Here is a 23984-nt window from a genome sequence, read left to right as displayed (position 1 = left end):
TAAAACAAGTCATTTAGTTATATTTTTATGTACTATTAGTATATATTTTTATATATCAATATATTAATATATTAATGATATTCAAACATGTCATTGAAGACTTGCCTTACCCGATAACAATAGTAAAAGCTTATAAAAAAAATTGCATTCAAACACACCATTACTAAAAGCTTAGAAAACGTTTAAACACAAAATTTACCGTCAATTGCAACAACAACAAAAACTAAAAGATGTATTTTGAATTTTTTTTCTTCATTTAGTAATAACAACTAATAATATTATAAATTGAAATATATAGAAGTTTTGAAATTTAAAATAGGGTAATGTTTATATATGTCATTTTTCTTAAGAGTTACCATGAAAGATTTCTTTTTCTATTTTTCAATATAAAGTTTTTATTCAGTGAGTTTCTTAATATGTTTTTAGGATTCAAATTAACATGACCTTTTAAAATACATTCTCTCTAATTCTATTTATAAAAAGAAAATATTTTTAACATTTATTCAAAAACCATTTTATCTGATCAATACATTGTATTTTAATCTTTAATGTATATAAAAATAAACTTTTTCTTTTTTATATTAGGAAAAGATATTTTTGTAATAAAACTTTAGAAAGATACTATAGTAGTGACAATAAAAAAATGTTTTTAATTTTTCAGTTTTCTAGGATTTGAATGGAATATATATATATATATATATATATATATATATATATATATATATATATATATATATATATATATATATATATATATATATATATATATATATATATATAGTAGTAGTAGTAGTAGAAAATTGTAAGAAAGAGATTTGAAAAATCAATTTAGCTTTTTCCCTCTTTCAACTTTTCTTCCACACTGATACTTCATTCTTCTCCGATTCACTCCACTCTAGTAGCAATACCATTTCTACTTCACCTCTTCCTTTCTCACAGGTATTCATTATTATTGCAAAATTTCTTCCACTACCATCATTTCATCATTCATTTTAACTTTTTTTTAATTCTTTCTCTTTCAATCAATGTATTAAAATCCCATTCTCTTACTGTTGTAATCAATTTTTGTTGCTAGGGTTTTGTCATTTTCTATCAAAATTTGTGTCTGTGTGTTTTGAACCATTGTGTGTTTCTTTTAGCAGATGGCAAAGGGATCCGCTAGTAACAACTATGAAGAAGCTAGAAAACTAAGACTTGAAGAGAACAAGAAGAGGTTTCAGGTAATCTTAATCACTGCTCACCGATTGTTTGACTTTTAGGACTTTCATTTCATGTTGTTTGAAATTTAGGTTTAAGATTGTGGTTGGCTTGTGATTTTTTATTGCAGAAATTGTTGTCTAATTTGGCTTATGCAACCTCAACAACAGTAGTGGAATCATCCGAAACTTTATGTGGCCTAAAGTTTGAAATTTAGGTTTAAGATTGTGGTTGGATTGAGTAATGTATCATAAACCATTATTATCTTTGTGAGTAGTATATATGCTTGTGTGTGAGTTGTTCAAGGCTTTAATACTGGTTTAGAACATGTTTTTGTTTGGTAAAAAAACAGCAGTTGACTAATAAGCTTGTTGATAGATAGTTTATGAGTGATCATTGATGACTGATGACTGATAGCTTATGGATCTGTTTGGTAAGACACATCAGTCTTTTCATCACGATATTATAGCTTATTTTGATAACTTATAGTTTTTTTTTTCCAGATGCTATTTCAATTAGCGTTTTACCTTATAACTTATTTTCCAGAGTCCAGACGCTATTTCAAATAGTGTTTTAGCTTATAGCTTATTATTTTTTCTTCCTTTTTTATCCTTATTATTTTAACAAAAATCCACTTTCATCCTCTATAATTTATTTTAATTTAAAATAATTTAATTGTATATTAAATATCTTTTATGTCATTTTACATTTATAAATTAGTTAAACCGCTAATTTTACCAAATACTTCAATTAGCTTATCAGTTATATCAAATCCTTTAGCTGATGACTGGTGACTTATAACTGATAAGTTAATTGAAGTATTTGATAAAATTAGCGATTCAACTGATTTATAAATATAAAATGACATAAAAGTTTTTTAATATATAATTAAATTATTTTAAGTTCAAACAAATTATAAATGGTAAAAATGGATTTTAGTTAAACTAATAAAGGTAAAAATTGAAGAAAAAATACAAGATAAAACACTATTTGAAATAGCGTCCGGAAAATAAACCATAAGCTAGTATGTAAAATAAGTTATAAGCTTGTGATGAAAAACCGTTACCAAACAAGTTTTTTATTGTCATATGAGCTTATAAGTTATAAGCTATAAGCTCAAAAAATATCATGCCAAACAGCCTAAATTGTTCAAGAAGCTGTTGTTGCATACCCGAGTCACATGAGCCCAAAGTTATTATCAAATGCGGCTGATACATGCATCCTCAATTGTGTCACAAAAACATCAAAAACCTTGATGTGGCAGTCACAATTCTTGGTTTGATCCTCTTATATATGTCAATAATAGTGGTGACAGTGAGTTTGAACTTATAGATTTATGCAAACTACTTGTGTCACTCACTTTGTGTCACTCACTGCTTCTAACAGAGTCTCAGTGGCTTAGATTTTGTTCTAGTTTGGTGATTTCTTACTTTACATAACTTCCTTTATGTTATCAAGGAGATCCTCTTATAAATGTTAATAATAGTTGTGACAGTTAGGTTGGAACCTATGGATTTATGCAAACTACTTGTGTCCATCACCGCTACTAACAAAGTCTCAGATGCTTAGATTTTGTTTTAATTTAGTGATTTCTTACTTTACATGACTTCCCTTTTTGTTCTCAAGGATTTAGGAATTTTGACAATATCAAAGAAATTGACTGAAATCGCAAGTCCAACAAAGAAGCCCGCGGTAAACTTTCAATTTTGATCTGGTTTAAATCAATAAGGAACCAGCGTTCAATTTTGACTTTTTTTCCTCCTGTTCCTCTGCAGAATCATCTTTACAGACCAAAAATCAAAGACTATTGTTGTAGCGGAACCCAGGCGTTCTTCTCGTGCAAAAAGCTCAGTTCCTTCGTATCGTGAAGAGGTAAGCTACGTTGTCTTGCAAAGTTCAAATTAACATAATGCAATGAATCATCATACAAAAAAGTGTGACTCAAGAAAGAGGGTTGAATCACCTTTGGATAATGTAATATCTAAAGCTTGTATGAATGCATGTAGTAAAAATTTATTTTCAAGCAATTTGTAGTTGAGTTTTATTATACCCTAAGACAAAAAAAAAAGTATGAAAGTTTATCTTTCATGTTTCGTGATTGTCTAGCAGAAATGTTGTTCACAGTGTATATTTCATTTTATTACAGTTTGGCACAGACCTTCCGAATCTCCGGAAGAGGTCGAGGTCATTTCCATCATCATGGGAAAGGTGGTTAATTTATTACTCAATGACTTTCCTTATATTGCTAATTTAAATATTAATAACAAGGCTATGGGACTCTCAGTTAAATAGCAAGGCCACTAGACGAAATCAAAGTAGCTACAAGTCAAGAAAGAAATCATGCTTTGGAGGCTGCAGAGGCACTCCAAATCAATTTGAACTCTTCGAAACCATCTTTTATCAAGTCTATGGTCCGGTCCCATGTTTATAGCTGTTTTTGGTTGGTATGATTCCGTTCAGTATATTTTTTATATGGTCTGCACATTCTTTAATGTTTAGATTATTTGTAAATAATATTAACATATGAAGTACTATGAAAGAGAGAATACTATGAAAGACAATTTGCTTCTCTAAAATCCTTCGAAGAAGTCGACTCGTTAGTAACGCCGGACTCCGTTGATGCAGACGACATAGAAATACAGGCTCAACATGAAAGCGCGATGAAGATTTCTAACTATGCGAATATAATTTTATTGGCATTGAAGGTGATGTTTCATTAGATATTTATGTTAAATTCTTAATCAAGTTTCTATGATTTTTGTTTTCTGATTATAGATATTCAGATTTATGTGACAGTAAGGACTGGATCTATGGTTATTGCTGCTTCAACATTGGATTCTCTGCTTGATTTCATGGTAGGTGGCATACTTTGGTTCACTCATCTTTCAATGAAGAACATACATATGCATAAATACCCTATTGGAAAGTTGAGAATGCAGCCTGTGGGAATAATCATCTTTGCAGCTGTCATGGCAACACTTGGTGTGTCCAAATCACTTTATCTATATTTCTTTCATTCAAACCTATCATGCACGGACACTTCTAAGAGTAGGCGTTTTCAACACGTGTCTGAAAAGTCACCCAGGTGTCCCCCCTAAAAATGTTTTTCTTCTTCTTCTTCTTCTTCTTCTTCTTCTTCTTCTTTGATTCGGTGTCTGACACTCGTATGACACTAACAAAACACGTGTCAGACAACTCTTTCATAAAAAAAAGTTCTTTTTCTTTGTAGATATCATCTTAATACCATTTTGCTTTAGGCTTTCTAGTGTTAACGGCTGCTGTAGAACAACTGATAGAAAACAATCCTTCTGAGAAGATGTCTTATGATCAACTGCTATGGTTATACTCTATCATGATATTTGCAACAGTGGTGAAGCTTGCACTTTGGTTTTACTGCAGAACCTCAGGAAACAAGATTGTTCTTGCTTATGCAGATGTATGGTAGCCTTCTTTACGGATAAACTGGTACTGAATAAAAATACTCTTTGTTGCCATCTCTCACAGATGCTAATTACTTGCAGGTTCATCACTTTGATGTTGTAACAAACGTGGTTGGACAAGTTGCAGCTGTTCTTGGCGATAAATTTTACTGGTGGATCGATCCTATTGGCGCTATTTTACTTGCAATCTACACTATTTTAAATTGGTCGGGCACTGTCAGGGAAAACACATGTAGAAAGAAGAATTAAATGTTTTTTATATGCAATTTGCAAACAATGTTGTGTATAAATATTGATTCATGATACATTCTTTTCTAATGCAGTTTCACTAGTGGGAAAATCTGCACCTCCTGAAGTTCTGCAGAAGCTAACATATCTTGTAGTAATGCACTCTTGAATTATGCGCGTTGATACTGTTCGCGCTTACTCGTTCGGAGTTCTATACTTTGTCGAGGTATGTAGTGCTAGAGCATCGTAGTTCGAGTATGAGTCGGATTTCTTATTTCTACAGCAATTCAATGACAAAGATAAGATGTTTTACGTTACGATTTTGGTTGAATTGACAAACAGGTTGACATTGAACTGCCGGAGGATTTACCATTGAAAGAAGCACATATTATTGGAGAGTTTGCAGATAAAGCTTGAGAAACTTCCGGAAGTTGAACCGGATTTTGTTCATCTAGACTTCGAATGCAAGCATAAACCAGAACACTCGGTTCTTAGTAAACTGCCGGATAGTTAACTTTAAGTACAATTTGGTTTGAGTTTGAAATCTATGAGAGACAAGTGTGAATTTCTATACCTTAATTTCATTTATGGTTTTTTCATTAAAATGAATGTGACTTTTAAAATGTAAACCTTAATTACCATATATATGGTTTTTTTCATTAATCTATGTGTGACAAGTGTGAATTTCTATACCTTAATACCATGAAATTTTAAGCGTACAAAAGGTTAATGAATGTGATTTTTAGATTTGCTTGAAAGTCTACTTTGGCAACATGAGTGAAACACATGCTTTGATTCTATCACTCTTGTTTAGGGTGTATGTGGGTTGGGTCAATTCATAAAACTTGGTCAAACCTATTTTAAAAAATCCAAAAAAATGGTTTGGATTGAATAATTGGATTAATATGAATTTAAAAACTAAAAAAACCATTAAAAAATTGATTTCAGGTAAAACCGGATTCAAACTCAAAAAATTCATTGACCCACTAATCCAACATTTATTATTACAATTTTAATGATTTTAATGAATATTAATTTAGTGGTTGCAATTTTAGTCTCTTAACCTTTATTATTTTAATTAACCATGACTTTAACTAATTTTGAATGTTTCACTCTTTAATTATTTTGATGATACTATAATTTTATGCCAAGCAACTTTAGTTTGTTGCTAGTATTTTATGATCATTTTTATTAATTGATGATATAATTTATTATTTTATGATGCTAAAAGATAGTAAAAGAGAATCTCTAACCTTTCCCTTTGGTTCTCTCATGCATGATGCACCATGCGCGTTGTCAAAAATACCCATGCTTTCGTAGATGTACCTCCGTAAGTACATTTTTTTGTTTCAAAGTTGTTTTGTTCTGTAGGTTCATCTACGGAAGACTTTCATATATGCACCTACGGAAGCATTTGATGTTATATTCGCGTCAAACTCTTCTTCTCCCTCGTTCTTCACTTTCTTCTTCTTCAAACTCTCAAACTCTCTCAACCTCAAAAATCAAAATCAACCAAAATTGTTTTTTTCTCTCGAGTTCGGCGGTAAACGTGTGCATCAACGATCAACACATTCCAACAACTTCAAAACGCAATTTTAATGGTAAGTTTTCGACTTTTCGAGTTATTTTTAAGTTTTCCTGTAATAGAGTTAAAATTCAATTTTTAGTTGTAAAAATGATTGTATAGTTTTAGAAACATAGTTTAGAGACAATGTAGGTTTTTTTGGATGTGTAAAACGGACGATCAAGCCGCCAAAATGGAGTTTTTAAGCCTCTGGAACAGTGACAGACGCCATTGCTGCGTCCTTGGAGTTTTAGAACGTTCTGAAGGTGCACCTACAGAACAAATGAAATGTTAGGCAGTTCCGTAGATGCACCTACGGAACAAACCCAGTATTTTGAAATATTAGCTTGTTCCTAGATACATCTACGGAAGTAATTTTTTCCTTTTCTTTTTAATAACTAAATTGTATCTAACTCGATTTTATCTGTAATACAATGCAGGCATTATGGTCGACCATCCAGATCACATTATATTTGGGAAGACCGCACAACATGCCTCTATGCGACGTGCGCCGATGCGAATGCTATCACATGTGACAGATGGATCCGTTGTTCCAGCATATGCACCTGATACATCCGTTGCAGTAGAGGTACCTGTTATATCCGTTCCAGTTGAGGGGTCTTCCACATCTACTACCTCATCCCGAAGGCCTCGAGATGATGGTGAGGGTTCCTCATAGACGCCCTCCGCCCGCAGACGTCGCCGGGACATTTCTTCTACTCTTGTGCCACCTTCGACCGATGCTGGATCTTTGGTGCCACCTCCTGAGCTGCATGAGGAGGCTGATGCGCATGAGGAACTTGTGGGCTACCCAGGGGGTCCTTCAGATTTATTCCTGTTGACAAGGTATGCTGATCATTCAACAAGACATATCTGGGACGAAGAGGTAAAATTTCTTAGACTTATTACTTATTACTTTTTTGTCCCCAGTTTCTGATTAATTATTTATAACTTTGCTTATTACTAACAGTGTTTTCTTTGGAAAATTTCAGGATAGAGATCGCAAAAAGTTCTACAACCACGACCGAAAGATTGCCTCTCTCGTGCAGCCTACCGAGTCGTGGTTCAAGGATGTCCTCGAAGCTTATGGGATGAAGGACCTCTGTCAGATTGGGTACCATACGGTATATAATGGGATGCTGATGGCATTTGCAGAGAGGTGGCACCTAGAGACATCGTCATTTCATCTGCCACATACTTGACATAGCGCGAGCAGGCATTGTCGATGGTTTCTTCCTTGAGAGGTATGATCACATGCGTATACTGGATGGTATCATTAGGGTGGCAAATGGGGAATTTTTGTACCGTCAACATCGTTCCAGGACCGATGGGGGCACTTGAATGTAGAGGTAGAGTAACCAACAGACGACGTGGTGGGGGCAGAGGCGGGGCAAGAGGCAGAGTGGAGGAGAAGGATGTTGTCCGACACACACAGTAGTGATGCCTGTGGTTTTATTGATGTTTGTATTTTGATTACATTTTTGCACTTTATTTTTTATTATGTATTTGACACCATTTGGATGATCTATACGATGTACTCTTTTGTTGTACAATATTTCATTGCCTTTAAATTGCACTACTTTGATGTACTATAATTTGATGTTCCATTTTTGTTAAAAATATTGGAGTTTTGGAGTGAAATAACACTAATTTAAAATATAGCAGAAGGTTTCGTAGGTACATCTACGGAACACTCTATTTTTAACACGTTCCGTAGATACATCTACGGAAGATTTACTGAACTGACATATTTTAAATTTCCATAACGTTCACTATATTTTTTACACTTCCATAGATGTACCTACGGGAAAAACCAAATTTTTTAAATAAAAAGGTGCTTCTGGATGTGTATCTACGGAATCAAGGAGCATAATTGAAATTTTGTCAGGTGCCTAAGAGTATCAAGGGGTGCATTGAGATATTCTCTAGTAAAATATGTTATTTTAATTCTTTAAGAAAATAAAAATGTTGAGTAATTTTTATAAAAAAAAATATGATGACTCATCATTTAGTCATTTAATATTAATAAACACTACGCCAAAATTAAACTGTAGCAGCACAGCTACTAAAGCGCTTTTAGCAAAAAGCGCTCTCGTAGGGTTCGCTAAAAACAAAATTAATAAACAAAGGAAAATGATGAAAAAAAGCGCTCTGGTAGGGGGGGGGGGGGGTATGAGAGCGCTTTTTAGAGCGCTTTTGGAAAGCGCTTTGGTAAGGGGGGGTTATGAGAGCGCTTTTGAAAAGTGCTCTGGTAGGGGGGTTATGAGAGCGCTTTTAAAAGCGCTGCTATAGGGGGTGGGGTACAAGCGCGCTTTTCCTTTAAAAGCGCTGGTATAGCTATGTCTACTAAGGCGCTTTTCAAAAGCGCTTTCATAGGTCATTTTAAAATTAAATTTTTAAAAACAAATTAAAACAAAAACCCCTTTTGCTCAGTTACGTTCCTCAGTTCCTCTTCTTCTTCTCAATCGACGCTGAAACCCCAAAATTTCTTCTTCTTCTCCGACGCTCTTCAACTCACGGGCATAGCCGTTCAGCTCCACTCCATATTGCCTCCTTCTCCATCTCGCCGCCTTCCTACAAATCGCATTTACAAGCAATCCATCCAAAGTGTTGCTGTGGGAGATAACACTCGGAACTGCGTATTTCTTGGGGCTCAAACGAACTTACAAGCTCGCTCTCAGGATTCAACGGAAACTCGTTAGCCCTAAGTACCCGAAAACCCGTCGATTTCTTCACAGGTTCGTTTCTTCTCGTTTTTCATCAACTTTTCGGTTATGGGTTATGTGATATTGTTGTCGAGACTCTTGATTCTCTTGCGAAATGATTGTTTCGTTGTGATTTTTGCTGAATAGAACTTCTTGAGGTTAAAGATTATTAGTTTTAGATTATTAGTTTTTGATTCTCTTGCTGAATAGACAAGTCTGTATACAAATTTATCGTCATATTTCTTCATAGCTAAATACTATACAGCAATGTACCAGCTCCTTTGAATTATTTTGTACTCAAACTTAAAAAATAGACAAACTAACATATGTAATGCCAATTTTGCTTCTGAATTAAGGACTTGTTGATTCATGAATCTTTGAATTGATTGAAATATTTTATCTGCCAAACTTAGCAATCTCAGTAATGAGTCTCAATACATAATCAAGCCACAATTGCAACCATCAATGTATAAAATGTTAGACATGGCTAAATGGTGTCCAGTATTTTAAACACATGATTGATAGGTCATATCTTTGAAATTATGGGAGCTTTATTCCCAGATTTAATTTGGTCATCTGCTTTACTAGATTGCTGCACTGAAAGCCTCACTTTGAGTTTATAGAGGACATTATGAACTTCGTCAAAATATGGCTTCATTGCATTTTTTGAGCTCTTAATCCACTGTTGAACTTTCTTGTATAGGCCAATAGTACGATCATGCTCTTTCTCGTCTAAATGCTGCATCAAAAAATATGTAATTATCAACCATGCAATCAGCATTATGTTTGGCATGTCACAATTCTAGCTAAACAGAATTTAATTAGATCAACAATTGTTCTTAACTTACACACATAAACTACTTCATCCTTCAATCTTAGCAAGATTCATATATTATTCAATTGTATTAAGTATCTAAGGTAGTAGTAATGTATTCTATTATACGATGACTTATGATTGTCTCTTTGTATCTGCAGAATCTGAATCTCTAAAAGAAAATTGCTTAACCTTGTTCCCAATATATCACCACTCTTCTTTCTCCTTAGTTCAGGTTTGTGCTCTTAACTATACTTAAGTATACTTAAGTTAGGTTGTTATGCTTCAGGTTTTGTTGACTTATTGGAACTATGTTTCGTGAGGTTTTATATAAAAGTATAAGTTTTGAAGTTCTACTATTATTTTGATTACATGAAAACTTTGGCATACTATTTCGTGAGGTATATTTATATATTTACTTATTTGTGGGATTGAGAATGAAAATGCTATCTTTATTCTAAACCATGATCGTTGTGCACTATGAGCATGTTTGAATGTAATACAAACATTTCAACTCTTCCTCTTGCTATTTTGTAAATTGAAAAAGGTGTCTTAGTTTGGTCTTGGATTTAATGTATGAGTTCATATTGATGTCTCTACTTTATTGCAACTTGGTTTATGGAATTCTACAAGTTTTGAAATGGATTGAACTATATTAAAACATGCTCATATATTAAATTGACTTTAAGAGATAAGAAGGAAATATCTATATTTATTTCTGAAATGAAATGAGATGGGAAACATTCACATTATTCTCTTTCAAATTTTACATTATTCTCTTTCAAATTTTTACTAGTGATTTCATTTTCAACCAATTTTTTGATTTGTGGACTTATATTACCTTGAAATAAGGTAATGTCTTCTTTAAGAAATTGGGTATTCTGATTAGGTATTCTGATTAGGTATTCTATTATGATGATAGCTATTTATTATCTTGACAGAATTCCTTAGTACCTGATAGAGAAACCAAAAAGCATTTGTTTAGCTTAATTAAGACATGGATAAGACATGGATGAATTCAAACCGATTGTCAAAACAGTACGAGAAAGGGGTATGGGAATTCGTTGAGTTTGCGGTTGCACACTCCGAAGACCCGCTTCGAATGCCGTGTCCTTGCTTGGGTTGCTGTTATGGGGGTAAGGTTGACGGGAATCAGTTGGGATCCCATTTACTACGGTTTGGAATTGATAGAAGTTATACATGTTGGACAATGCATGGTGAGAAAAGTAACGGGAATGCTGAGTCGAGGTGTAATAGGAAGTATGCTTCAAACGACGATTGCACAGACACATACGATTGCGATCGAGTCGAAGAGATTGCAGAAGCGCTTGAAGAAGATCTTGCGGATTGTCCCAAAATGTTTGAGAGGTTGGTAAGCGATGCAGAGAAACCGTTGTATGATGGTTGTTCAAAATTCACAAGATTGTCTGCGGTGTTAAAGTTGTACAACTTAAAGGCGGACAATGGATGGTCGGATAAAAGTTTCACAGAGTTATTAGCCCTTATGAAAGATATGCTACCAGAGGATAATGTTCTTCCCAATCGAACGTATGAAGCCAAAAAGATGTTGTCCTCTATTGGCATGAGCTATGATAAGATACATGCATGTCCAAACGATTGCGTTTTGTTTCGAAACGAGTATGCAGCGTTGAATGAGTGTCCTAAATGTGGTGCCCCTCGATATAAGAAAAAGTTGTCTCCTGCTAAAGTCTTATGGTATTTTCCTATAATTCCGAGATTTAGACGCATGTATCGTAGTGAGACCGATTCAAGACACTTGACTTGGCATGCAGATGAAAGAATTATTGATGGAAAGTTGCGACATCCGGCAGACTCACCACAATGGATGAAAGTTGATACTGATTATCCTGAATTTGGAAAAGAAGCAAGAAACCTTCGGTTGTCATTGTCTACTGATGGAATGAACCCGCATGGTATTCAAAGTATCTCGCATAGCACATGGCCTGTGATTCTTATGATCTATAACCTACCTCCGTGGCTATGTATGAAGCGTAAGTACATGATGTTATCTATGCTAATTTCTGGGCCTAAACAACCAGGGAATGACATAGACGTATACTTGGCACCCTTAATCGAAGATTTAAAGTTTTTGTGGGAGAACGGTGTAGATGTTTACGATGGGTATAGGAAGGAAAGTTTCAACTTGAGGGCGATGTTGTTTGGAACAATTAATGATTTTCCAGCATACGGAAATCTATCCGGGTACAGCAATAAAGGTCAAAAGGCGTGTCCCGTTTGTGAAGATGAAACCGATACGACACGATTGGAGCTTTGTCAGAAGAATGTCTTTCTCGGCCATCGTAGATTCTTAAATTCTAATCATCACTACCGTGGGTGGAGAAAAGCATTCAACGGAAAGGCCGAACATGGTACAGCCCTGCCTTTTTTGTCAGGTGATCAAATTTTTGAAAAGGTGAAAGATGTGAGCACTCAGTTTGGCAAGCCTTTTGCACATTCCCTTGTCAAGGGTGGGTGGAAGAAGAAGTCCATTTTTTTTGAACTTCCATATTGGAAGTCGTTGTACGTAAGACATTTCCTGGATGTTATGCATATTGAAAAAAATGTATTTGACAGCGTCATAGGTACGTTACTCAATATACAAGGAAAGTCTAAGGATGGCCTTAACATAAGGAAGGACATGGTAAACATGGGAATGAGAACTGAATTGGGACCCGTGACGAAAGGAAGACGAACATATCTGCCACCTGCTGTTTACACTCTATCTAGAAAGGAGAAGAAAACATTGTGTAAGTTCCTCAGTGAAGTTAAAGTTCCAGAAGGCTACTCTTCAGATATTAGAAGACTTGTGTCCATGAAAGACCTCAAGTTAAAGAGTTTGAAGACGCATGATTGTCATGTTATAATGGAACATTTTTTACCAATAGGTATACGTTCTATTCTGCCAGAAAAAGTAAGAAGCGCAATAACTAAGCTGTGTTTCTTCTTCAGGTCAATTTGCAGTAAGGTGGTCGATCCCGCGATCTTACCAACATTGCAAAAAGAGATAGTTGTTACTTTATGTGATCTTGAAATGTATTTTCCTCCCTCGTTTTTTGACATAATGGTTCATCTAGTCGTTCATCTTGTGAAAGAGACACAATTGTGCGGACCAGCTTATATGAGATGGATGTACCCTGCTGAACGTTATATGAAAATATTAAAAGGGTACGTGAAAAATAGAAGTCGACCGGAGGGTTGTATTGCCGAACGATACGTTGTTGAAGAAGCGGTTGAGTTTTGTACTGAATATCTGTCAAATGTTCAATCAATTGGACTCCCCAAATCTCATATTGTCGGAAAAAAAGAAGGAAAAAGGCTAATTGGAAATAAAGTTGTGACAGTATCAATGGTCGAACGGGATCAAGCGCACTTGTATGTTCTGCACAATGAGATTGAGGTTGAGCCGTATGTTGAAATGCACAAGGTTGTTCTCCGAGATTTAAATCCAAATAGAAATGAGAACTGGATAGTACGAGAGCACAATCGAAATTTTATACCGTGGTTTAGGGATCATATTTATTCAAAGTATCGTTCAAATCCTGCTTCAGTAACAGAAAGGTTGAGATGTTTAGCCTATGGTCCAACTGTAATTGTGCTTTCTTATAGCGCATACGCTATTAATGGATACACATTTTATACCAAAGAACAGGATGATAAAAGTACTATGCAAAATAGTGGTGTTACCTTGGTAGCTGAAGCAATGCACATATCAAATGCGAATGACTTAAATCCGAAATTTGCAAATTTGTCATATTTTGGGGTTATCGAGCGCATTTTGGTGTTTGATTACGCGAAGTTTCAGATTCCTGTATTTGGTTGCAAGTGGGTTGAAAATAATAGTGGCATACGAATGGATAAGTCAGGATTTTTGCAAGTGGATCTCAATAGGGTAGGGTACAAAGATGAGCCTTTCATTCTAGCCTCTCAAGCTAAACAAGTGTTCTATGTCAATGATCCGACAAGTACGAAATGGTCTATAGTGCTTTTATCTAACAAAATAGTTGATGAAAACATTGAAGATCAAGGTGATATTGGTGTTGGCATTGAATCTTGTACAAGAAACGATCAAAATGAGAATGAATCTTGTACTAGAAATGATCATAATGAGGGTATTTGGATCAATCCAACCGTCCGCGTTGTTAAGAGACGCGTAGAACACAATCCTACCAAGAAAAGAAAGAGACGTTAGTGATAAAGGTAATAGTATACATATTCCTACTAATTTGTTTTATTCAATTTGTACCGATTGTTTTAATCAATAGTATAGTACTTATTCAATTTTGGTGCATATTCTCGTTTTGTACATAACTTTTGAACCATGTATCCGTTTGTCGACTTCTTTACATGTAACTATACTATTTTGACGATTCTGGAGCTGCTCATGCACTTATCTTTACATTTCGGGACTGTTTTTTTATCGGTTTTGCTTCTGCCCGTAATCAAAAGTCGGGCTTAGGGTCTGAATTTCGGAAAACCGACTTTATTTTTGAGTATGTGGGGACGTTTTACCATAGCCATGTAAATTTCGTTCAATTCCGACAACTTTCTTTTTTGACGCTTATTTTGATTTGTACCGATTTCGTTTCCGATACACTTGTACATGCATGGTTTGACTTCCATTTGACTTGTATAGATTGTTAGCTTATTAATAGTGTACTAATGTGCTTTAGTTTGTTTGATACAGGTTCAATGGCTCCGGATGGAGATGCTCCTAAAGAAAACTCACAAGAAAACTCACAAGAAAGAGATGCTCAAGAAAGAGATGCCACGGATACAAATGCTCCACCTGATACTGAAGCAAAAGAAGTTGCACGAGGCATCACCATTATGAAGGGAATCATTCGACATAGAGACCAAGGATTAGTATACCGTTTGGATTGGAATTTTGATAAACAAGCAATTGGTCCTAATTCTGCAAAGTTGACAAGCTATATTGGTACACTTGTTCGTATGCATATTCCGGTCTCCACAGCTAAATGGAATCTGAAAAGCGAAGAGTTGGATGCGGAAAAAAAAGCGATTTGGGACGAGCTTCAGGTATATATCATATATGGTTAATTGTTGTTATTATCTTGACGATAAATTGTTTAAATTACTTATACTAACACACTATGCGTATGTTTTTTTGCAGAGGACTTTTGAGATACCAGATGATCGTAGACGCTACATACTTAGTTTGGCCGGCAAAAGATATAGAGGGCGGAAAGCTTTTTTGACAAACACCTATCTTAAGGATAAAGATGGAAACTTTCTTGAAGAGGCACCAGGACGGCCAAAAAAGTATGAGATCTTCATTGGTGAAAAAGATTGGACTGAGTTTGTAAATCAAAGAGATGAAGATTTTCGGAAAAGGAGTGCCACGAATAGCGCGAGAGCATCCAAACCCGCGTATCCATACAAAAAAGGGCGTATGGGATATGCACGCTTAGAGGATAAACTTGTAAGTAAATAGAAATGCATTTTAATTAATTGTCTAAATGTGTTTTATTTGACGATTTTATCATTTGTGTCAATGCATAGTTAGAGGAGACTAAAAGTGAGGAAACCTCACTTCCTGTACATGTGTTGTGGAGGGAAGCTCGTGTGGGCAAGAATCAAGCTGTCGATCCCGAAGTTCAGAGAGTTTTTACTGAATGTGTAAGTATAATACTGTGTCTTTAATTAAATCAAATGTTTTTTAATATATAAATGGATTTTTAATGTAAATGAATTACAGGAGACCTTGTCGCAATCGGCATCCACCGATGAGGGGAGCGTACTTAGTAGAGCACTAGATGCTCCTGAGTATCCCGGTCGGGTGAGGGGTAAGGGTCATGGTGTGACTCCAACCTCTTTTTACAAGAGTCCTAGGAGAAGAAATCCTACCAATGAAGAAGTGTTGCAAAAGTTGCAGGAATTGCAAGCACAAGTCTCTGAATTGCAAAGAGATAAAGAGATGTATATGAGAGAAAAGTGCAACACTTCATCGGTGAAAGAAACTAGTGATAAGGCTAGTATCAACTATCAAAGGAAATTTCCCGAGGTAATTATAATTTTTTTACCTTTTAAATTGTTCTATTTTATTAATGATAATGACTTTATATTTACTATTGGTTTAGGGCATTTCATCTTGCCAACTATACTTATCGGAACCGAATTATCGACTAGTTGGCAAGGGAAAAGTGCACAACACTTTGGGAGATTTACTTCACCATAGACCGCTCCCGGATGGACACCTGAAAGTATCGGTGGATGTTGTAGTAGATCATGATGCGATGCTACCGGTACCTGACATGGTCTCAGAGACGACATTGCTGCGAGATGCAATAGGATCATTTGTTGCATGGCCCTCGGAGCTCATTACCATTAGTGATGAGGTATATTGAAAACGATTATGAATCATTTAGTTTTCGAATGTCAATTCTAAACCGTTTATTAATTATTTTTTACATTTTAATTTTAGACTGCTCCTATAAAACCCGCAATTAAGGGTAAAGGGATTTTACAGGAGGAGGAGTCTGTTGCATCACTAAAAGAGGTACATTTAAAGTGTTAATAATTAATCTGAATCTAAATCTGCATGATTTTATATTTTACCTAACTTATATGATTTTTAGGCATCCGCTCGGGAGTCACAACAAGTGACGCAGCAAGTTCGTACCGTACCACCCACTGGTCCTCCGAAGCCAGCGGGAAAAAAAGGCGGTGCTTTTGTGCCTCGATACCGGTCGACGCTCGCAACAATGGTTGATATGTCCGATATGAAGGATGGTGCTTTATGTGAAATCGATATGGATGAAAGTGTCTTCGGTATTGAATTCAAGTCACTTATTACAATTGATGACTTGGAGGAGATTTTTAGGCATGATCAACTAGGCGTCACTAACATGCACTCATACATCCGGTAATATTCACTCATCCGATATATTATTTAATTAGTCCCACAATATAATTTATTTACACATTTCAATGAAAATAATCTAATGTTTATTATGTTTTTATTTAAGGTTGTTGTATGACAGAGTGTTGCGCGGGAATCCATTGTCTAACAGATTCCGTTTCGTGTCTTCCGCCCATTGCAGCGGAATGGCAATTGCTTCGGAACCGGAATCAGTTAGACAGCGCTTAGTCGATAGATTCATGTCCACCGGCAATACAGAAAGTCTGCATCTTTGGGCGTATAATACCCGACCAGTAGGGTTAGTTTCTCATTCTTTGTTCATCTAATCTCTGTTTCTTTTGTGTATAGCAAAATTTTTATATAACCTATTGTTTTAATTTATAGAGCACACTGGTTGCTGCTTGCTATCAACCCTATAAGGGAAGTCGTGTATTATCTGAATTCGGTAAATGGTGAATGGACCAATTATCCGGCTATGAAGGACATCGTTGATTTGTAAGTGGGATCGTTCTAAATATATATTCGTGTATATTTATATATTTACTTATTTGTGGGATTAATCTAAACATATGCTTTTATATATTTGTTAATTAGATCAATACAAGTGTTCCGAAGTCAACGGGACGCACAGGTATCCCGAACTAAATCTAACAACATTACTTGGATCCAAGTGCAGGTACATTATTTTTCACAATTTTGCTTATAATATATTTATGCTACTTGATAAAACAAGACAACTATAGAATCTTATTTGTTTTTCTATGTAGTGTCCGCAACAGCGAAACAGTTACGATTGCGGATACTTTGTATTGAGGTTTATGAAAGAAATCCTTCAGGCAAATCAATTAGAGATTCCGCTCACGGTATGAATTTATAACTTAAGATAATTTCATATAATTTATTACATTTAACTAAATGTATCATTCATATTATGTTTTTGTTTTGTAGTACCTTGACGAATTCCGTGCTGCTGGGTACCCGAGACTTAAGTTGGAAGAAATAAAAGAGGATTTGTGTCAATTTTATATTAAGCGCTTTTTCATGTAGGATTTGTGTCGATTTGAACTATAATATTATTGATGTTGTAATGATGTATATATATAATTTTGGATATTATAATGGTATTATATTAGTATATATATTGTCTTACTGATGGCTGAAATAATATCGTCGAAAATAAATTACAGGTCGAAAATATTACAGGTTGAAAACATATTACAGGTCGAAAATATTACAGGTCGACTGGGAGGATTAAATTACAGGCTGCACATTAAAATACCTCATTTAGCAACGACAGCGTTTTTAAAAAGCGCTCTTAAAGGTCCACCTACTAAAGCGCTTCTTAGTAAAAGCGCTGCCAAAGAGTAATAAAAAAGCATAAAAAATAAAAAAAAACGCAACATATGAAAGCGCTTTTGGAAAAGCGCTCTTATAGGGGGGGCTATCAGAGCGCTTTTTCCAGAAAAAGCGCTCTTAAAGCCCACCCAATAAGAGCGCTTTTCCAAAAGCGCTTTCGTATGTTGCGTTTTTTTTTTTTACTCTCACAGGGGGGGCTATCAGAGCGCTTTTCTGGAAAAAACGCTCTTAAAGGGGGGGCTACGAGAGCGCTTTTTCCAGGAAAGCGCTCTTATAGGGGGGCCTACCAGAGCGCTTTTTCCAGAAAAGCGCTCTTATAGGGGGGCCTACCAGAGCGCTTTTTGAAGCGCTTTTGTTACCTACGCCAGCGCTGCCTTTCACAGCGCTTTTAAGCGCTTTTAAAGCCCATAAAAAGCGCTTTTAAAGCCCTTCCGTGTTGTAGTGAAAACAAAAAAAAATTATTTAGGCAACTCACTACCCAACTCAACCCAATTCGAAAATTAGTGGGTTTATCTAAACCAACTCATTTTGTAACAGATGATTATTTTAACTCACCCAAACTAGAGTGTTCTATATGGATTGGTTATTGGGTTTGTTCAAATACAATCCAAACGGGCCCACGTACACCCCTACTCTCGTGTAAGAAAGATACTCCTAGATACCTCCCCAATTCATATGTGCTTTGAAATCCCAAAGTCTCACTAGTATCCTTTCTAAGGGTGGCGAAACGGGTTGGACCAGTCGGGCATGTCAATTTCGCCCTTACTTTTTTGCAGGGAGGGCACAGTTTTAGGGTCGCCATGCTCTGTTTTTTTTGCGAATGCGAGCATTAACATGAAAATTTGCAATTTTAAAACTTAAAAAGTACAATGCCCGCGGACCCGTTCCTCTCTGCACTCATTTTTTTCTAGGCGGAGCAAAGTTTTAAAATCTCACCGTCAACAAAGCCCGTGTTGCCCCACGCCAATTTGCCATACCTAATTTTTTATTTATTTGTAGGCTCATATTTTTCAAAAAGCCTACACGAGTTTTTTCTATTAGTTTGTTAATCCCTAAGCATATTATAAGTGGCTTAAATAACTAACTAGTTAGTTAAATAACTAAGTTGACTATGACTATTATTTAACCAATAAGTTAAACATAAGTTGTGGTAACTTTATTTAAAAATTAATTCCAACTGCATAATTTGCAACATCTTCTTCTACCTTTCACATTTTTATAATAGTGTGTGTTTAACGTCTGTCTTGTACAACAAAAAACATATAGTTGTGCATGTGCTACCAATTAGCATCAAGATAATTGACATCGGGATAATTGGTTTTGATAATAGCGAAACACAGAGACTTTTGGAGTCATATAATTGGAAAATACATAGGTGGTGTGATTTAATTATTCATGCCCAATAATCATAATTTTTATAGAAGAAATTGATAAATATGGAGTGCCTTAATGAAATTATTTTTTAGAGCTTAAGAAGTACTTTAAATGGTACAAAATAGTTACAAGGAGCTAAGACAAGAAACTAAAGATGCACACATAACACATGGACACGTTCAAAGATTTAAAGAAGAGGAATTAAGTTTCATTTTATATTCAACAAAATATGGATGCTCGTCATTTTGAAAACATGTTCAAGGTGATAAGATCAAATGAGGTATGGAATATTTTAGAGAAGTATCATGATGGTGGAGTGAAGGTGAATTAAGTAAAGATTTAATCAGTAAAAAGAAGATACAAGTTGATGCAGATGGAAGAAAAAAACATTATTCATCTAAATTGATTGTTGTGGTGAATCAAAAGAAAACATGTGGTAAAGCCAATTCTAATAATAAAATAGTAGAAAAGGTGACTAGATCTTTCACTGTGAAGTTTGATTTTATAGTAGTGCCAATTGAAGAAACCAAAGATGTAGAAACCATGAAAATTGAGAAATTGCATAGCTCTTTGAAAGCTCGCGAGCTCGTGGTGATTAATAGAGGAGCTCGGAGACCAGTTAAAAGTGCTTTACAAACTTAAGTGGTGGAGAAAGATGTCACGAAATTAAGTTCAAGAAAGAAGGAAAAGCAATTTTCATAAGTGAAAGTTAGTCCAATAATGACAAGGCCAAGTTTGATGACAAAGCTGAACCCTCCAAAAGAGGAGGAAGATTCGACACTAATTAATCAAACAAGGAGTTTGAAAAAAGAAAAATATACATGTAAAAAAAGCATGAAGACCCCGCTCTCACCAAAAATATTTCTCTCCACCTCATGGCTAACTAGACTTAAAATAACGTAAGTATCAATTCGCCTTTTTCTCACCTCGATAGGGGAACCTGACAAGGACAAAACCCTTCCTTATAACCAAGCCCCTTAAACTAAGATTTCATTTCCTCCTTCATTGTCACCTCGTCTAAAGAAAGAGAATCTGATTTTATACAATAGGAGTGAGCATCCTAGTTAAAATAGATCTTGGACCAGTACTTCGGATGCAAAGTCCGACAAAAGCAAGGGAAATAGGCATGGAAGTAGCAGAAAATGAGATGAGTCATTGGTGTGAAGGGTGTCGCACGCTCGCGAAAAAATGAACAGAGTCGCCACCAATATATTTATCCCATAAGGGAAAGGAATATCAGAAAACCTAACAAAGGAAGGAACAGGGTCTTGCGACCAGAGAATCTAGGTACGGGAGTCGGTTACGCAAGGGGAAGGTATTAGCACCCCTCACGCCCATCGTACTCGATGGTATCCACCTATGTTTGCTTCTATCTAAAGGGCGTGTCTATGTCTATGTCTACATGCGAATGAATGCAAAAGAAATACGGGGAAAAGAAAGGTTATTTACAAGTGTGCTCGTTCAAGCCCCGCGACTTGATGCCTACGTATCCTTTTCAGGAATCAGAGCGCCGTAGTTCGGCTCAAGATTTTCTGTTTTGTTTGTTTTTGTGTTTTTTAGTTGGGCGGAGTTAACGCTCGCGCTCTTGCATAAGGGGACAGCCTAGGATGCAATGGAGCGGAGATAACAATGCCCTTAAGAAAGGAGAGGAGAGAGAGAGTTTGAGTGTTTCGAGGAAATCCCTAAAGCAAGGGAAACTCGAGTTACTCTATGGTTTGTGTTTTTTAGAAGTGGGAACTTACGCTCGAATGGTTCCCTAAAGCAAGGGAGATCCAAGCACTCGAACGTTCCCTAAAGCAAGGGACGTTCAAGCTTCCATTCCCTTTTTAAGAATTTTCACTTTGATTATTAGTGTTTTAAGTATTTTCTTTGTATTTTTTATGGGGATTTTTATCCAAGTATTTATTAATGTTTTATATTGCAAAAGAAAAAAGAATGCAAAAGGGAACTAATCCTAATTTCTACATCTATGTTATATGGATTATTCTAAAAGAAATTGGGGAAGGAAAAAATAATTAAGCATTTACGCATATGGAAGATATTCACAAAAAGGAAAGAATTGAAATTCACATTATTCACAAAGATATTCATAAGCAATTCTATTTTTATTTATGAAAGAAACTAGTTTGAATTAAAAGAAAATCTATTATTTTGTTTATGGCTTATTATGTGAAAAAACTATTTATTACAACTCAAAGAAAATTCGAATTAAAAACGATTAAAAGAAATTAAAGATTCTAAAATCTAATTGGTAGGAAAAGGTTTTTTGTGGTTGTTTTTATTTAAGAAAGAAAGAAAAAAAATCAATAGCAAAAAGAATTAAAACAAACTAATTATTCACTATCAGCAAAGGGTGTAACTAGCAGATTCTAAATGAACAGAAACTAGTATTAGGAACAATCTGGGCCTAACTACAGGGGTGTGGGTAGCGAGGGCGCCCTTGGCCCAATTAGAAACATAGGGGTGCATTAGCAGTCAGGGGGCATCGTTCAGAAAACCAAGCCCAAACGCACGGCCCAACAACCAAACAATCCAGTCCATTTTATTTTTAATTCATTTCTTTATGGCTCAGCATGCATTTATTTTTTTGTAAAAAAACGTGATATGCACTACATGAATTCATTTATCAATTGGTCAAAAGTGACTTAAGTCACTACAAGACAAAACCATGCATGGGCCAATAACAGAGAGACACCACACATTCTAATCATATTGATAAAACAAAATGTTAAACTAAGTGGGAACATGAACCACTCACGCGCTGCCACATAAGCTCAGCATGGAAAAAGGAGATAAAACTCTCGCCGGACCGTGGCCGTCCCGGTCATCTTCTCCGGCGGCTTCACCACGCCGGAGACCGTCGATCTGCCCAGAAAATGGAAAAGGATACAACTTTCCACTCAGTTTTCGCCCCTGAGTCCAAATCCGCCCTTAGTTTTCCATGATACTTCCTCTATCACACAATCCGTAGTCAATTACGAAACCCTAACCTCCCATGGAAACCTAAGCTAAGCATATCAGTTTAACCTCCTCCACACACAGAATTCAAATATTCGAATCAAGCATCTAAACAGACAGCAGCTTAAAGCATTCAAATATATTATCCAAGTTCCTACACAATCACTCTTTCACGGAAACCACGCGGATTCAAGATTCACGTACCAAACATAACATATCATAGTTAACGCGTAAGACCTATTCACATGTAGCTAGCATGCTGAGAATGATTAGAAGGCTTACCAGAACAAGATCTTGGCTCAACAAGACGAAGACTCCACTGCCTCCCCTTGAACCTTGCTCTGCACTCGTAACAACGCGATAACAATGATGATGATTCTGACTAGATGATGAGACTCATGGAAGCCTGATGTAGATGAAGGCGTAGTGGTCGTTGTAGTGGTGATGATGAAGTGATGGAGATTGTTATTCGGTTACGGTGGGGGTTAATGAAGGATGGTGGTGGAGAGTGGTGGTTATGGTGGTTGAAGAGAGAGAAGGGAGGAGTGTGATGAGGGTGAAGGTTATGTTTTGAAATTGAGAAAAAGAATGAGAGAGTGAAAGGAGAGAGAGGGCTTGGAGAAGAATGAGGAGAATGAGAGTGTGTATGTTTATGAATGGATCGTGTATGTGTGTGTGAGTTTGTGAATAGTGATGCCTTTTTTATAAGGCCAATCATTGGTTCATGATTGCAATCCTTGAATGTGGGACTTGGAATAATTTGCAACATCCTCTTTTTCATTTTCTTTGATGTGGAACTTGCAACACAACTTTTTTCCATTTTTCCAATGTGGGACTTTAGCTTGTGTTATAGTGTTGCAAGGGTTGTGTAGCTTTGCTTTTTTCTTCATGTGCAAGTTTGGTTGCTTGTATTTTGCATTGTAATTCTTTGGTATGATAGTGTTTCTTGCATGGCTTGTAATGACTGGTGTGTGGATGGTGTTTATGTGTGGTTTCAAATGATAACATGCTGCAGCAATCACTTGTATGCATTACCATATTACCAATGCCATGGTGCTCACTTTAGACACTTATATCTCAAGCCCCGTATGGTTAAATGACGTAAGGACGGTGTCATATCAAAGAGGGCATGGGATAGAACAAGATCGGTGTTGAAAACATCTCAAAGTAAGGCCTAGAAGTATGAGAAAAAACAGCCTTGAACTCATGCCACCACCACTGCACGCGCCCAGCAGGATGCTGTCCCATGCGTATGGCCAGATTGTGGCTCTGCGAGGGCGGTACTTTGAGCCTCTCTATCTCGATCAATACATGTCCAAAATCAGTGATACTGGTCTCAATGGATAGAGAACATGGCAAAGAGCAATTTAGAACTGGGCTTGTTTAATGTAGTGACTTGTGGAGAAAGAAAGAGACCTAGACATTTGGCACACCATGTGCTTGCTGA

At 35.9% G+C, this 23984-nt stretch overlaps 1 long non-coding RNA gene and 2 pseudogenes across 1 annotated transcript; all 3 read left to right on the top strand.

Annotated features, from left to right (window-relative positions):
• The first annotated feature begins 805 nt into the window (after positions 1-805).
• Positions 806-1995, top strand: LOC131620844 (uncharacterized). Its single transcript, XR_009289312.1, has 3 exons — positions 806-939; positions 1143-1220; positions 1328-1995. It is a non-coding gene; the product is annotated as an uncharacterized LOC131620844 (long non-coding RNA).
• A 1653-nt stretch (positions 1996-3648) lies between these two features.
• LOC131620843 (metal tolerance protein 4-like) lies at positions 3649-5538 on the top strand (annotated as a pseudogene).
• Positions 5539-6622: 1084 nt separating this feature from the next.
• LOC131619349 (uncharacterized) overlaps positions 6623-23984 on the top strand; it is a 34845-nt pseudogene continuing 17483 nt past the window's right edge.

The sequence above is a fragment of the Vicia villosa genome, linkage group LG7 (assembly GCF_029867415.1).
Source record: "Vicia villosa cultivar HV-30 ecotype Madison, WI linkage group LG7, Vvil1.0, whole genome shotgun sequence".
Classification (NCBI taxonomy): domain Eukaryota; kingdom Viridiplantae; phylum Streptophyta; class Magnoliopsida; order Fabales; family Fabaceae; genus Vicia; species Vicia villosa.
Note: the sequence above shows the minus strand (reverse complement) of the source record. Positions and strands in the feature narration are given on the sequence as shown.